This window comes from Fukomys damarensis, unplaced genomic scaffold (assembly GCF_012274545.1).
Source record: "Fukomys damarensis isolate Sample0158 unplaced genomic scaffold, DMR_v1.0_HiC HiC_scaffold_38, whole genome shotgun sequence".
Taxonomy (NCBI): domain Eukaryota; kingdom Metazoa; phylum Chordata; class Mammalia; order Rodentia; family Bathyergidae; genus Fukomys; species Fukomys damarensis.
This window is the reverse complement of record NW_022900950.1, coordinates 39,976,552-39,988,834: the sequence shown is the minus strand read 5'-3', so window position 1 is coordinate 39,988,834 and position 12,283 is coordinate 39,976,552. Positions and strand designations below refer to the sequence as shown.

Here is a 12,283-nt window from a genome sequence, read left to right as displayed (position 1 = left end):
GATTTCAATACTGGGATCCTTGAATTGAAGCCAACCTATGGCTGCTCTGAATTCTAGGTTCAGCTGGGCCTTCCCTAAACTGACATCTGAGCAAGCACCCTGTCCAGGGGACACAGACCTCCCTTGTACTGGAATCATTCTCCATCTGTTTTAGTGCTCAACACCCACTGCTCCATTCTACTGGTGTGTTTATCTCCTAGAGGCCTCTGGAGCCACCTTCCCTAATTGTGTCTCTGTAGATTTGAACCTCCTTTCTCATGCCAAAAGCTGGCAGCCAAGGAGAAAATACAGATTGACCCCTCCTTTCTCTACAGTGAAGTCTGTCTCTTTGCTTTCTCTGTGGGCTCCAGTTTTCCCTTCAGATCCTCCCTGGGTTCTGGGGATCCAATTCCCTTATGTTCTTTTTCCCAAGTTATTTTCCAGTGTCCAGATTCCAAATCTTGGAAAAGTTGGCTTTTTACTGCTTACTACTCTGCCATCTTCCCAGAAGTCCTTAGGAGCTAAGATTCTTATGCATTTGTGGTTTCATTCTTCATTAAGGATTGAAAGCAGAAGAGTCTCAATTACTGTCAGATCAGAGGTAGAAGAATGCAAAATGGCTGTCTGCACACTGGAAAGCTGTTGGATCCAGGTTGAAAGCCTGGAGTTCACTATGAAGTCTGGTGCTAGTCTGTGTTGGAGAGGGTTGACATGTCACAAGAATAGCTAAATTCCAAATCAAAGGGGCATGAAGAATGAGTTTGGGATATATCAATGATAAATAATAAATGTCTTTTCAAATTACTGCATGAGAATAATATTTTCCTCCACCTCCATCCCTCACTGTATTAACATTAATTTCACTTGCTTTCAGAGCTTTCTTTGTTCATGGAATTGGAGGTAAAAGTACATAGAGTGTAACACAGTCTTCAAACATATTTGCTTTACTTCTCCACTCTAATTATTATTAATTATGTGGCTCTCTTAGAAAAGCCCTGCAAAGGAGATTATCAGCCACATCCTGTTTATGATTTCATGGTCCCACTCTGGAATAATCCTTAAAATCAAGGACTACATCCTTCTCAATTCTGTAAGTTCATTACCTGGCACAATGCCCAGAATATAGCAGTTATGCAATAAATGTTTGTGGATTAAATGGTTGAAAAATAAGAGTAAGTTATATGTATTACAAATTCAAATCAAAGGTGCCCCTGTATATTGGTCCAATGGAGTTATTTCTTCAACTGAAGGCCAGGATCATTAGCTCAAAAACTCACAGGCAGCTAATTCAAATTCTTACACATTCAAGTTTTATAAAAACATAACTCAAATAAACATATTTGCAACCATTTAGAGCTTGACTTCTTTTTTTGCTTCAGAAATATCTGTTAGTCTTAGGTAAAACAGACTCTGGGCCCAAATAAGCTGCCAAGCTTCTGATACCCTTACTAAGCTCTCTGACTCAGAGACTACACCATCGTCCTACATCACTTAGCCACTTAAAATCCCTCTCTGATTTCCTCCCCCCAGTAAGTTCTTCTTACCCTTTTCTGCTTTTTGAGGTGGCCTCACACCATTCTTTCCAGTATCTGTCATGGATGTAAGGACTTCTCAACCTCTTGGTGACACCTACATGCAAACCTGTCCAGGTACCACTCAAGGAACCCACACTATGTGCTGCTGCCACCTAGTGGTCACATCTTTCTGCTATCAGTATGGAAGTCTGAATTTACTGCAATATTATGTGTGCAAGAGAGGAAACCTGATATATTCTAATTGTTTTCCCAATCCTATGTTTTATTTTTCCTTCTTCCTTTTTAGCAAATTCAGACTTTGTCAATAATTGGTAAAATTCTTAGATCCAGAAAGCTAAGAGGGTAATTAGAGGTCCTTTTCATTAACTCATGCCTTACATAAGCAAGAAAATTTGAGTTCAAACTTCCTCCCATCAAAATCAATTTCTTTTTTTTTTTTATTGAGTTTATTGGTACATTTAGGGATACAGTACAGTTACATTCATTGTTGGGATCACGTACCTTTACATGGCAAGTCTTGATTCTCATTTTTTTCCCCTTACCTCTGCCCTCCCTTCACCCCCTCCTCCCCTCCCCATCTACAAACACTTTATTTTCATCTTTTCATTCTCTCACATTTTTTTCTTTTCCCTTTTTGTTCTTCCCCTACATATCACACCTTCCCTACACCTTTAGCTCCTTTCCTCCCATTTCTAAATGTCAGTAATCTTATTAGAATCTTATGCATTGTTGCAGAATATTCACACCAGGGAAACTATTCGGTATTTACACATGTGGGACTTATTTATTTCACTTAGGAGTATATCTTCAATATGTATCCATTTTCCTATGAATGAATCTATTCTCTCGCTCTTTATGGCTGAGTAATATTCCATTTTATAGAAAAACCACAACTTCTTTATCCAGTTTCCAACGGATGGGCAAATAGGTTGTTTCCAAGATTTAGCTATTACAAACTGTGCCGCTATAAACATGGGTGCACATACTTCTCTGTGATATGATTCTTTCAGTTCTCTTGGAAAGATACCCAACAGAGGGATGGCTGGGTCAAATGGAACCTCCAGTCCAAGCTCTTTGAGGTATCTCCACAAAATCAATTTCTAAAAGTGACATATTTAAAGTTAATTAACACCCACCAGTCATAATTACATGATTACAAAAGAATATCATCATAAATAGCTTTAAAGATTTACCTACTTTTTTTTTCCAGTACTGGGAATTGAACCAGGGGCCTTGCACTGAGTTACATCCTTAGCATTTTTAAGACAGGTTCCCACTAAGTTGCCCAGTCTAGACTTGAACTTGCAATCTTTCTGCACCAGCCTTGCAAAGTACTGGGGTTATAGGTATGCATCACCACCCCTAGCCTCAAAGCTTCTTCATAACAGAAAAACTGAAAGTAATCTAGATGTCTTAAATGAGGAATCTGCTAAATGTAGTACAGTAATAGTGTACATTAGCAATCATTCAGCTATAGTCTGAATAACTAATATACATCCATGTAAAGTAAAGAAAATAAAATATAAGAATATTCATATTTGATGAAATAAATTATAAATTTGTAAGCTTTATACACTGTTTCATTTTTGCTTGAAATTTTACATGCTTAGAAAAAACATAAAATGTTATGTAGTTACCTATCCATAGCTGGTTATAGTTTAATTAATTTCTTTTATGTAAAATTTATATATTATCTATAATAAAAATATTAGTTGCTTAGTAAGAAAAAATAATTATTTAAGAAGTGAATTATGACAAGTTGAAGCATTATGCACAACTTTCTGCAGTAATGAAAATGCTTTATGTCTACTGTTCAACACAGTAATTAATAGCCACATGTGGCTATTGAGCATTTGATATGCAGCCAGTGCAACTGAAGAAATGAATGCTTCATTAAATTCAATTAACATAATCACCAGTAGGTAAGGGACTATATTATTGGTCAGTGCAGGACAGAATATTTGCTTTCACAGCCCCTGAAGACAAACCATGTTCAACCTTCTGCTTCTGTAGTAGTTCTGCTACTTTGTATGCAAATCTGTATATTTTCCTTGGCTAGCTGCCTCCTAATTTATTCCCATAACCATAATTTTTGTTTTTTGTTCTTTTTATTGCATTTATTGGTACAATCTAGGTCTATAATACAGTTACATTCATTATTGGGATCCTGTACCTTTACATGATAGGTCTTGATTCTCATTTTTTCCCTTTGTCCCTGCCCTCCCTTCACCCCCTCCTCCCCTCCCCATTTACAAACACTTTATTTCTATTTTTTCAGTTTCTCATATTTTTTTCTCTCCCTTATTACCTTTCCCCACCCTTCCCACTTTCCTTACACCTTTAGCTCTTTACTTCCTATTTCACATTATTAATTATCTCATTAGGATCTTGTGTACTGTTATAGTTTTTCACACCAGAGAAACTATTCAGTATTTCAGTTAAAGAAATCTCTGTATGAACATTAAAAATAGGGGATCCTAAAATAAAACTAAAAAGGAAAGTAAAAGAGAAAAGGCAATGATGTAAGATTAAAATAAACCTTAATTCTGAAGATGAAAATGGTCCCTGAACATATTTAAATTGCTTCTTGCTCTTGCAGTCTTATCTTATTCATTTTTTTCATTATTTAGATAATACTTTATTAGTTTCTCTAATCAAACCCATGTAGATATGACCTTACATACTTAATACAGTGCATTACCCCTGTACAAATGGGAAAAAATTTAACATTTCTAGACCAATATGGCTGCTAATTTCTGTACAATGCCAACTGAACACAGTAAATTGGGATAACTTTTTCCAAAGTTGACAGCACAGTTAATATAGACCAATAATAGCAGTATATTATGCATTAATAGCAGCAACAGCTTTTCCAGTCTCTGCAGTCATCTGAACAAAATTATAGACATTCAGCACATTCCATTAAAAAAGCAAAAACAAAAAAACAAAGAAAAGAATAATACCCAGAAAACAGCAAAATTCTGTTGCTGTTGTGGTACCTAGCACCAATTTTTTTTTTTTTTAGCATTTTAATCATCATCTGGAAAGAGAACATTCTAGAGTAGCATCATTAAAAATAGCTCTGATAAAGCACTGTCACTACTATGGATCATAAAGCAGGTACAAGATATTTTACATTCACAGAGATATGATACAGTGCTGTCCTATAGCTATAATACTAGAATAAGTTTTGGTTTGAAATTTACTTTGTCTGCAAAAAAGATTGCTACCCCTACTTTTTCCTGGGCTCCTGTCACATGGAGAATTATTTTCCATCCTTTCACTTTCAGTCTATGGGCTTCTTTTTGCACTAGGTGTGTTTCTTGTATACAACATATTGTTGGATTTTGCTTCTTATTCCATTTTGCCAGTCTATTTCTCTTGATTGGTGAGTTGACGCCATTGATATTGATGGTTAGAACTGATATGTACTGACTTATTATTGTCATGTTGTTGGCCTTTTGTTGACTCTTTTTACTTTTTCACCTTCTCCTTTTAGTTTCTTGCCTTGCCTATTTGATTTGCTCTGTTGAGCCTCATGGTGTTGTCACCTTCATTGTCTTTTTCTAGGATCATGTTTAGAATTTTTTGTAGTGCTGGTTTGATATTCATGTAGTTTCTCAAGTGTTCTTTGTCATGGAGGTATCTTATTTCCCCATCCATTTTGAAAGAGAATTTTGCAGGATACATCAGTCTAGGTTGGAGTTTGTTCTCTTTTAGTACTTGAAATATCTCACTCCAGGCTCTCCTTGCCCTAAGGGTTTGTGTTGAAAAGTCTGCTGTGATTCTGATGGGTTTTCCTTTCCATTTTGCTCATTATCTCTATGTTTATCTGGGAAATTATTTCTGTTTTGAATTTTTCTAGGGCCTGATTGATCTGTTTCGTTACTTCCTGTGCTTTGAGTTCCGGGTGTCCTGGTGGTTCACTATTGGCCTTTTCATCCTCATTTGCCCCACTGTTTGCCATTGGTAAACTGGAAGTCTGTCTTTGTGTCTTGCTTAAATATTTTCTCATTTTTACTTTTGTTGTCGGGCTGTCCTTGGTTTAATCTCTGGGTTGTCGCCCAAGTCTTCCCGATATAGTTGTGCCCTATCTTCTGGGTTTCTAATGACCCACAGACATTCTCATCTTCATAACATCAGAGAAAACAGCTCATCAAATCAACCACAATCCTTTATCCCAACTGATACAATCAGAGACACAATATGGTCAAGCACAACTTGGAAACTGACCACCTGTGGTAGCCACTAGTCTATCACCCTTAAACCATTTGAATTAAATTGAAATCAAGAAGCAGTCCAAACATGTTTGTAGTGAACAAACTTTTCAATATAGTCTATTTACCATTTAGGATGGGGGCTCAGACAGAGCTAGGATGCAAGACCCCTGATCTCAGTTAGCTGATGGCTGAACCCCATGACACAGACTGACCTTGGGATGCAAGGCCCAGATTGAGTTCCCCAACCTTCTGAATGGTTGAACTCTACACCGTTCTACTAAAGGTTTCCCACACCCTTTCTTTAAAGATGTTCAAAGTTGGGAACTCAGAAAAATCCCCTTTATGAGCACCTCTGTCTCTGCAGAGTGGGTCCAAAGACTGGCATAATCAGGAAGTCTTGAGAGTGTGAGTGGTGGTGGGGAAGTTAGGGGAGTTGTGGGGGTTCAGGGGTGCCTGCACAGAGCAGGCCTGGGGCTGGAGCGATGGCGGCTCCAGGCGGGAGAGGGCGTGGCTATGATATAACCATAAATTGTGATAAGCACGTGATATGAAACATTTACTCAGTGTAGTTTCAATGTGAAACAATTAGTTCACCATATGGCTTATAAATGATGAAGGAAACTCTATTCAGAAATTACATTTTCCCCTTGTATCCTTTTCTGGGGTCAGGCAATAATCCAGAGGTAGAACCAGAACTATTAAAAAGAGCAAACTGGATTCTGTTAACCTGGTGAAGTTAACCAAAATTTTATTATTCCCTTTATAAATACGCTATTTACTTAGTTGTGCTTAATGCTGGACATACATACTTCAAATAATTTGTAGCTTAAGCTTCATTCTTGTTACTAAACTGTGTTGAGTTTTGTGAACAAATTTATATCAGTGTTTGTGAAGTATTCATCCCTCAGCCAAAGCTCATCAACACTCAAGATCGGTCCTTATTTAGAATATATTGTTTTGTTTCTTGCTTCCTGGCTGAAGAGACCTGTTATCTGTAGGAAAGAACCTTATTGGAATTCAATGACCTATCTGCTTTCCAAAACAGATGTATCATTTATTTATGCAGCACTGTGTTCACAATTCTGCTTATCGTTACTAAAAACAAATTTCTATCACTAGTTTCCTTCATTGAGTGGGGTTATTTTTGATAAATAGATTCTAGAGTGCTTTCCTTCTTATACAGTAATACCATGGTTCACAAATACATCTTTTTACAAACAATTTGGTTCACAAAAAGAAACTTTCAGCCAAATTTTGCTTCCTTTTGTGATATATGAATTCCACATTGGGTGATAAACACAAATGTGGCCATCTTCCCCAGAGTCATGGAATTATTAAGGTCGTGAACCAAGGTACCACTGTATTTACTTACTTAATAAACCAGAATATTATAATGTGATTTAAAATTCTGCCACCATAATGGTAACATCAGTAGGTACATTATTTAGAATGATAGATTTTTCCAGTAAAATTTCTAGGAGAAATCTTTTTTTTTTATTAAGTGATCATCCATAAGTTATGATGCTTTCTTAAAGTATAAATGTGTTGTTCACATTAAGACTTAAGACTATTTATAGTTTTATGTAAAATGTCTAGTTTTTAAAGCAAAATTTAGAGCATTTAGTACTGTTTCCACCATTTTCTTTCTATACTGACACATTTGTGTATAATTTGTGCCAAACTTGTTCTAGTTTCTTCCAAAGCATTGAAAAAATCATTTTTAAGTTTGCATCAATTTGTGGCAATAGTTTCCTTTTAAGTGGCTATGCACTTAATTACTTTCACTTGTTCTGCAATTAGTTTCAGAGACATATTTTGTTATTGAACCTGACTATTGATAGTTACAGCAAATATTGTATAAAGATTGCAATATATGTTTTCCACATAAAAAAGTTTTCACATCTGCAATAAAAGCTCTCCATTTCTCTCCTGTAATATCATCTAATATCTTTCATAATTGTGAAATATCCCTTAAGTAGTTTCTTGTTCTCATTCGTTTTCTTCAGTACTGCTTCTAATAAATATGAGGCAAAAGGAAGCTGTTCTTCAAAAAGTTTCTGAATGTATATCAGCCATTCTTCATCATTTTCAGCTTCTATCTTTGTCATTTTCATTTCCACTTCATCTTCTGTGTCCAGTACTTCCTTGAGGTCTGATTGTGAAATGTTCAGGATAAAAGTTGCCAAGGTCTGAGCTTTATGGGTTGAAATTTTGCAAACTTCTGTTTTTCTGCATTTTTTTAACACTCTGATTTTTTGCCTTATCACATGAACATCATTTCATAACTCTTTGGCCAAAGCCTTTGCAAATATAGTGAACTCTTCCACTTTTTCATTAGATAACAACAGTTTCTGCTGTGCACTAGAACCTACTCACTTTGCAGTGTTAATCCTTGAAGCTACTTAGATGCTAAAGTTTCACTTTCTGTGAGTATAGATCTAGTCAGTCTCATTTACATTTGATGGTAGGAGAGTAAGCTGGAACTCCTTTTGTTCTAACTCCTCTTTGGTTTTTGATACATCTGGCCATACTGTGACTTCTCTTTACATCAACAATGTATTTGCCTTAGTGAATCCATTAATACTTTTTTATTAGAACTTTCTTCAGTTAATGTTTTTACCTTTTTTTCAAGGTTTTCTAACATGTGACTAAAACTCTCACTACATTCAGAATTTACTTTCTGACAAAATTTCAAGTCTTCTATCAAATAAATGTCTTTTCATAGTTATATCCCTCTCCACTTGAGAAATATTTTCATGCATTTCCTTTATTTTTTGCTCCGAGTTCAAATTTCAGAGGCTTCACATTTGATTTCTATTTAGTGAGTTCATTAGTCCCCTTTTTTGCTTTACACTGTAGCTGCTTCATTTCTAAATCCATGCTCCTTGACGAGTCTAGTGAGATAACTGGTGTAGCTGCTACCCTGGCAACAACTTCTACCAAACTTGTGATTTCATATAAGGATTCCAATTTTTTTTCACTCATTGAGTTTATTGGTACATTTTAGGAATACAGTACAGTTACATTCATCATTGGGCTCTTGTACCTTTACATAACAGGTCTTGGTTCTCATTTTTTCCCCTTGTCCCTGCCCTCCCTTCACCCCCTCTTACCCCCCCATGAGGATTCCAATTTTTAAAGTAGATCTTCATTTTCTTTCCAAAGCCAACTCAAATCTAAATTTAGCTTCTTTATTGTCTGTCTTCTTGTCTGTAAATATTGATCAGATATTTGCTTTGGGGTCTTGTCATCTATATTTGAATACATTTGCACTATTTTTTCTCCTAGCATTTGGTTATTTCATTTTATCACTCTATTTCTGGTCTTTTCTCTCTTCTGTAGGGATTATTTTCTAGGCTGTTTCCACAATAATTGTCCCCAGATTTTGACAGGTCTGCAATTTAGAATCACTGCTTTTACCCATATCCTCCCAGCCATCCTTACATTGCTCATAACTTTGATTGAGTGATTGAGAGAAGTGTGGTGACTACCCAAAGAGTGCTTTTTCTTGGTGGCTTTAAATTTAACCTTGGTGGTGGTTGTTTTACAATTGTATTTTCCAGATCTCACTTCTATGGTGGATATCTCAGATTTAGCTTTTTCTGCAGAACACTCTAATTTCTCCCCTGGATTCATAAGGTCTTCTTTTTCACTTCTCAGTGCACTGACTTTTGCCCCCTGTCTCCTCTAGGAGAAATCTTTACAATTACAGTTAACAGAGAAGATATATGCCTAGAAGTATGATTATTTGGTCAAGATAATTCAAAGATAATTCAAATTCATGATAATTCTTTTAGAATAAATTACTTTTTTAACTGGCAGGAACAGTGGCTAAAAAAGAAAGAGAAATGGAGAGTTTTCAATTGAGACTAGAAGGATAGAAAGCAACTAACTGAGCAAGCTAGTAATGGCTTGCTGCTATACCAATCTCTTGGGGAAATAATTTGAAAACTTATTTACCTAGTCAATGAAAATAATTCAAATAAACAGTGATGAGGTAATGTGTACTTTATAAATAGGATTTAGAAATAGGAAATAATAGCTCAGGTTATTAAAATAATGTTTTCATTATTTCTGTTTGCCTGCTTTGATTGTACAGTCATTATTTTACCCCATCAAGAGCAAAGACTGAATCATATTTAAGGTATCTTTGATCTATGTGGAATTGGCCTTTGATCCTTTTAATGAAAAAATAAATACACACAGAAAAACAAAGTAGAAATTTGCTTTGTTGGTAAATCAAGAGGAATAACCAATATGGAAACTTCTAAAACCCTAACAAGTTTCTATTGGCATCATGCTAAAACCAGAGAAATAGTGGAGATAAAACTCAAAAAGTTGAACATTATCTGAAGAAATAAGAGACAAAACCTTTTAGGCTGGGATGTATGGGGTGGGACTTGTCCTCCAAAATATATCATGGTTCAATGCCCCATTTTCTAACATTAATAAAATGCAGTACATCAGGATTAGCTATCCGTCAGCTCAACAATAGCAGTGATTTCTGTGTGACCAGTAACATGCAATCTAACTCATATGAGTACATTAATAATCTGTGGCAATGTATTCCAAGAGTGTTTCCAAGTGGAACTGCTTTAAAGCTTAACCATTTAAATTTTTATTTATATCATTAATCAGAAAGATGTTTGAGTAATCATTTATTGTATAAGCCATACATTATCCCTCTCTTCATTTCCACTTTGAAATTCTATTTAGACAAAGATCTCCTATTTGCTGAATTGTTTAGAAACAAAATTGCATGGTAATTTTTTCCTGAACATAATTGTGTACCTTCATAAAATAATTGCACATTTTGCATTATCTTTGTATAAGTCTTATACTTTAAGAATTGAAATTTATTATATATATATATATATATATATATATGACTATAATTAAACCTTGTTTTTAAGAACAGACATAAGCATGTGCCTTTCCAATATAATATTCCCTATAGCTCTCTAGGTATGCTTCAAAAATATCACCAAATCTAGGATTATCTTTGCTTCAAACTTTTTACAAGTTTGAATGAATATATGCTTTTATGTAATACCGTACAATGGAAAGTTTGAACTGCAATATTTAAATCTATCAAGTTATCATAGGTAGGAGGCTTAAGAAAATATTTTACAAACACTTTCGTTTATACTTATATTTGATTTCTAAAATATAACCTTTTATTTACCTATACTGGAATGTCTATAAAGTGTTTTTTAAATATACTTAGAATAAAAGTGAAATATTAATTGCAATTTTCTGGCTAACCAATTCTCAGACCATTATGGGTAATCTGTTCACACAGTAGATTTTAGATTCATGGAAAGAGTCCAGGCTGAGAACTAGAACCAAATAAAGCCATACAGTTTTATCATCCCTTCCTTTTTGTATATTTATCCTGTCATTTTCAGCAAGCACTTCCTTAGGCATTGGGTTAACAACAGTATACAAGAGAGATGGTCTCACTTCTTGCAAAATTTACAATCTAATACCTACTTTACTGATAGTGGCTATGTATCCATATTACCAATTGTTTGAAATTGTTTATCTCTGAATTTAAAGCACTGGCATATTTAGGTAGCTTTTGCTCTGTGGAATTGCCTATGTTGACCAAATACCAGTGCATCCAACTTTATAAAATGAACACTAATGGAAAATCAGATAAACACCAATATAATTCTAATGGGAGACCTAAATACCCCACTGTCACAAATGGGTGATCAATTAGATAAAATATCAATAAAGATATATCATTGTTTCCAGGATTTTAGCTCAGTGATTCCACTGCCTGCCTCACAAGTGCAAGGTCCCATGTTCTATTCCTGGTACCAAAAAAAAAAAAAAATTCATAGTTGAATCAAACCTCCAAACAAATCAATTTACTAGATATCTATAGAGTGCTTTATCTAATAGCAACAGAAGACACAGTCTTCTCAGCAGATATGGGACTTTAATTAGACCACGTACTAGCCCATAAAGCCTGCTTAAGAAAATGTAAAAGAATTGAAATTATTCCATTCATATCATCAGTTCATAGTGCAATAAAACTAGAAATCAATGGTAAATTGACACCACAAAAACTATTCAAGCACATGGAAATTAAATCATACCCTCCTGAATAATCAATGGGTCCCACATGAAATTAAGAGGAAATTAGATAGTTCCTACAATCCAACAGTAATGCCAGCATGATATACTGGAACCTATGGGACAAATGAGAGCAATCCTAAGGGGAAATTTTATAACAGCAAATTTCTGCATCACAAAAGCAGACCTTGCTCAAATAAAGAACATAATGGTGCACCTCAATCTTAGAAAAACAAGAATAGTCCAAAAGCAAAACTACTACAAGAAAAGAAATTATAAGTATCAGAGCAAAAATTAAAGAAATTGAATCTTAAAAAAATACAAAAAAAATCAATGAATTAAAGAGATGATTCTTTGAAAGACTAAACAAAATAGACAAAGCCTAATCAATCTTACCAAAATAAGTAGACTAAAATTCATGCAATTAGAAATTAAAAGGTACAATCACAACAGATTCTGCTGAAA

General features: G+C 34.8%; 1 pseudogene; it reads right to left on the bottom strand.

Annotated features, from left to right (window-relative positions):
* Positions 1 to 7,671: 7,671 nt before the first annotated feature.
* Positions 7,672 to 9,001, bottom strand: LOC104862203 (annotated as a pseudogene).
* Between the last annotated feature and the right edge of the window lie 3,282 nt (positions 9,002 to 12,283).